The following is a 5,429-nucleotide window of genomic DNA, read 5'->3' as shown; positions in this document are numbered from 1 at the left end:
GCCTTCCTCATTATCGATCAAATAAATCGAAATGCCTCCACCTGCAAGTGGATTTTGCCCAGGAACCTCAGAGTCAGCAGCTGTTACGCCCCCACTGAGCTCTCTGGTCAGGTGTCCTAGCGCTGGAAGCCTCCTGTTTAGATCCTAAAATAGCGTTTTTGCACCAGGGGGGCTGAAATTTTGGACCGGACATTGTAGCTCCACCGTTATTTTACTGAATTGCTTCAAAACAGCAAGTCAAGAAAGTCTCTTAAGTGCCAGGCTCTCTGCCATGGAAACAGCTGCCCCTGCTCTGCAGGAGTCTGTGCGTTCCACCCAGCAACGCACACACCTGCTCCACACTGAAGGGGTCAGACAGTGACAGGGTTAGTAACACAAAATACTTCAGACTATTAACTCCAGGTCCCTTCCTTTCTTTAACCCAGGATGTGCCAGTCACCTGGTAACCATGGTGTTATCTTCACCTTAAAATACCTCTCAGTACATTTTCAGCAACCCTCCACCCCCTGCCCTCCCTGCAGCCAGCCTCTGTCTCCAGCCAGCCCCCACGCCCCGGCTCAGCCAACCCCTGCTGCACCCCTGCCCTGCCTCCAGCCAGCCCCGCACCCCTGCCCCTGACACGGCATCAGTGAGACTGATACTGGAATACTGCCTTCAGTTTTGGTGTCCTTGTTTGAAAAGATGTTGTGAAATTGGAGCTGGGGCAGCAAAGAGCCACCAAATGTTCTGAGGGCTGGAGAAAAATGCCTTCTAGTGAGCTATTGAACAGGCTCAACCTGTAGCTTATCAAAGAAGATTGAAAGGTGATGTCATTGAAGTCTTGAAGTGCCTTAATGGAGAGAAAATACTGGGTATTAAAGGACTCTTTAAAATAGCAGAGAAAGGAATAACAAGACCCAATGGCTGGAAGGTGAAAAGAGACAAATTCATATTACAACTAAGGCACAAATATTCAACAGTCAAGATGATTCACCACAGGAACAAGCTACCAAGGAAAGTGATGGATTCTCCATCTCCTGATGTCATTTCATGAAGACTAGATGCCTTTCTGGAATGTGTTTGCCCCCAAAATAGCTCTTGTGTCATACAGGAGGCCTGTGATATGCAGGGGGTCAGATTAGATGCTCTAATGGTCTCTTCTGGCCATAAAGTCGACTCATTTCTGAAAAACTGAGTGTAGCATTGGGAGCAGCGTCTGATGTTTCCCTGTCTAGCCGGCTTGCTGCCTAGAACGAACGCTCCTTGAGTGGGGTGATCCACAGGGAGTAGCTCAAACCGCCAAAGTGCCTGGCCAGGGCAGACATTGGCACAGCAAGGGAGGGTGTGGCAGTGACATCACAAAGGCCTTTTGCAGGACCTCAGCCTATTGGTCAAAGGCAGTGGGAGGTGGTGACCTCACAGAGAGATGCTGACATCAGCCAGGCAGGACGGGGCGAGGGGCCAGGGAAACCTCAGAGACCCCTGTGGCTTTGCTGCAGCAAGTCTCCTTCTCCAGGTCTCTCTCTGAGGACTGAGAGAGTATTCAGGTTCACGGACGTGAGCGCCAGGAGGAACCTCTTTCGAGTTTTCTCCTTCCCTTTTAGTGATTTTACTAGAAAACAGCCGTCCCTGTTTAGAAGGTAAGAGCCTCCTCGAGATGTGAAACCTGTTCAGTCTGATCCATCTGGTGACAGGTCACTTCCCTTCTCTATACCTCAGGCTCCTCCCCATCTGCCCAATGGGAACAGGGACAGTTCTCAAACTCTGGGCAGTCGTGAGCCTGAGTGAGATAAGGGGCGATAAAGCCCTGTGTGAAGGAGAAAGGGGAGTTTCACGGTGTTTAACACCAAGGAAATCTAAAGTTTGCTAAAATGTCTAGTCTGGAAACAAGAAATGGTCAGGGCCAAACTTTTTAACCACTGCCTTTCTAAAGCCCATTCAGGGGTGTGAGTCCCTGTCTTTTAGGTACCTGGGGTTCTTTGCCAGCAGGAGAGAAGAGGTTCCTGCCTCCATTTTTGTGGCCTTAACAAACCAGGTGTTGTGCCCCAGTTCTCATCTGAGATCCCTGAAAAAGAACATCTTCCCATCCATGAACAAGACAGGAGCTATCTTTCAAAGGGGAACAAAGAGACCCCCTGGGACTTGCAGACTAGCCAACCTCACTTCCATAGCTGGAGAGATACTGCAATACATTCTTAAACAGTTTGTCAGCAGCACCTACAGGAGAATTTGGTTGTTAGGACAAGTGAGCATGGATTTGTCAAGAACAAATCATCCCAAACCCAGCCTCTTTCCTTCTTTGGCAGGGTTCCGGGCCTAGTGGAGGTGGGTAAACAGTAGATGGGATCTATCTTGGGAATACTAAGGCTCTTGACAAAGTCCCGCAGGACATTCTCACAAGCAAACGAGGGAAATGCGGTCAATCAGTGTCACGAGGGTGCAGAGCTGGTTGAAAGCCCAGACTCCAAGGGCCCTTCTCCATGGTTGGCTGCCCAACGGAGAGGGGGCACCTCGTGGGTCCGGCAGGGATCAGTCCAGGGTCCGGTACTATTCAATAGTTTCATGAATGATTTGGAAAATGGAGTGGAGATCATGCTTCTAAAATGTGCAAATGACACCAAGCACTTTGGAGCTCGGGACTGGAATTCAAAACGCCCTTAACGAATTGGGACTTGGTCTTCTTGAGCCCAAACCCATGGCTGGGCCCTCTCTCTCTAGACTGGGCTGAAGTGAAACCCCAGAGACAAACACTCCTCCTCCTGGGCAGTGCGCTCCTGACCTTGAATGGTCAGATGCTGCTTAGCGCTGTCAGAGCAGCTTTGGCTGGGGATTCTCCCAGCACTTTCCAATAAGCGGAAGGCACGAAATCCCCATTTGACTGCTGGGGACGGAGCCCTAGAGTGGGGAGCAACTTGCCCAGAGTCCCATCGGAAAAGGAAAACAACCAGCAGTGGAACCAATAGGGGTGTCAGGATCTTGGAGGCGCTGTCACTCCACACTAGGGCGGTGTTCTGCACCCCTGCGGCTGGCTGAGTTTCTCCGTCCCTTGGCAATAAGACAGCCTAGAACCCCAACCAGGGTTATTCTATCTGCTACCCAAGATCCATAAACCTGGAAATCCTGGATGCCCCATCATCTCAGGCATTGGCACCTGACAGCAGGATTGTCTGGCTATGTAGACGCTCCATCATCATTCCACACAAAGATGGACTACAAGCCGTCAGGAACAGTATCCCCGATAATGTCACAGCTGAACTTTGTGACTTTGTCCTCACCCATAACTATTTCACATTTGGGGACAATGTGTACCTTCAAGTCAGCGGCACTGCTATGGGTACTCACATGGCCCCACGGTGTGCCAACATTATTATGGCTGACTTAGAACAACGCTTCCTCAGCTCTCGTCCCCTAATTCCCCTACTCTACTTGTGCTACACTGATGACATCTTCATCATCTGGTCCCATGGAAAGAAAACCCTTGAGGAATTCCACCATGATTTCAACAATTTCCATCCCACCTACAACCTCTGCCTGGACCAATCCACACAAGAGATCCACTTCCTGGACACTACTGTGCTAATAAGCGATGATCACATAAACACCACCCTATACCAGAAACATACTGAACGCTGTACTTACCTACATGTCTCCAGCTTTCACCCAGACCACATCACACAATCCATTGTCTACAGCCAAGCTCTAAGATACAACCGCATTTGCTCCAACCCCTCAGACAGAGACAAACACCTACAAGATCTCTATCGAGCGTTCTTACAACTACAGTACCCACCTGCTGAAGTGAAGAAGCAGATTGACAGAGCCAGAAGAGTACCCAGAAGTCACCTACTACAGGACAGGCCCAACAAAGAAAGGAACAGAACCCCACTAGCCGTCACCTTCAGCCCCCAACTAAAACCTCTCCAGTGCATCATCAAGGATCTACAACCCATCCTGAAGGACAATCCCTCACTCTCACAGATCTTGGGAGACAGGCCAGTCCTTGCTTACTGACAGCCACCCAACCTGAAGCAAATACTTACCAGCAACCACACAACAAAAACACTAGCAGGAACCTATCCTTGCAACAAAGCCCATTGCCAACTCTCTCCCCATATCTGTTCAGGGGACACCATCATAGGACCTAATCACATCAGCCATGCCATCAGGGCTCATTCACCTGCAATCTACAGATGTGATATGTGCCATCATGTGCCAGCAATGCCTCTCTGCCATGTACATTGGCCAAACCAGAGAGTCTCTACATAAAAAGAATAAATGGACACAAATCAGACATCAAGAATTATAACATTCAAACACAGCCAGAGAACACTTCAATCTCGCTGGTCACTCGATTACAGACCTAAAAGTCGCAATATTACAACAAAAACCTTCAACAACAGACTCCACGAGAGATGCTGAATTGGAATTAATTTGCAAACTGGACACCATTAAATTAGGCTTGAATAAAGACTGGGAGTGGATCATTACACAAAGTAAAACTATTTCCCATGTTTATTTGTCCCCTACTGTTACTCACACCTTCTTGTCAACTGTTGGAAATGGGCCATCCTGATTGTCACTACAGGTTTTTCTCCTGCTGATAATAGCTCACCTTAACTGCTCACTCTCATTATAGTATGGATGGCAACACCCATTTTTTCATGTTCTCTGTGTATATATATATCTTCCTGCGGTATTTTACACTGTATGCATATGATTAATAGTATATTATCCCACAAAAGCTAATGCTCAAATAAGTTTGTTAGTCTCTAAGGTGCCACCAGTACTCATTATTTTTGCAGATAAATTCATGGAGGTGAAGTCCATTAATGGCTCTTAGGCAGCCTGGGTAAGGAATGGTATCCCTAGCCTCTGTTTGTCAGAGGGTGGAGATGGATGGTAGGAGAGAGATCACTTGATCATTTCCAGTTAGGTTCACTCCTCTGGGGCACCTGGCATTGGCCACTGTTGGCAGACAGGATATGGGGTTGGATGGACCTTTGGTCTGACCCAGTCTGGCCGTTCTTATGAAGGAGGCAGAGCCCTGCAATAGAGTTTCTGTAGTGTAGTGGTTATCACGTTTGCCTAACATGCAAAGGTCCCTGGTTCAAAACCAGGCAGAAACATGATGGCTTAATTTTTCCCAGCTCCTAGTGGCCTGTCCCTGCTGTTGTAGGAGCAGCAGTGATTTCTATGCTCAATAGGTCTGTTATACTTCCCCCATTCCCATTTTTGTCTCCTCTCCCTCTCTGAATGCCTGTGAAGTGGCTTTCCCCTCACCTCCCGCTCCCTCCTGCCATGCTTGTGGGATGAAGGGGCTGATTGAACAGCTGGAAGATCAGAAGAGCTGCTAGATAGACAAGGTGTCTGGGACTCTCATTAGGCAGCGATCACACACCCAGAGCATGGACACTGGCTGAGGTGGAGTGTAACCCACCAGATGCAGCCAA

At 48.6% G+C, this 5,429-nt stretch overlaps 1 non-coding gene across 1 annotated transcript; it reads left to right on the top strand.

The window, feature by feature from the left end:
• The first annotated feature begins 5,033 nt into the window (after positions 1-5,033).
• TRNAV-AAC lies at positions 5,034-5,105 on the top strand. Its single transcript has one exon. It is a non-coding gene; the product is annotated as a tRNA-Val (tRNA).
• Positions 5,106-5,429: the final 324 nt, after the last annotated feature.

This window comes from Mauremys reevesii, linkage group 14, assembly GCF_016161935.1.
Source record: "Mauremys reevesii isolate NIE-2019 linkage group 14, ASM1616193v1, whole genome shotgun sequence".
Lineage (NCBI taxonomy): Eukaryota > Metazoa > Chordata > Testudines > Geoemydidae > Mauremys > Mauremys reevesii.
Note: the sequence above shows the minus strand (reverse complement) of the source record. Positions and strands in the feature narration are given on the sequence as shown.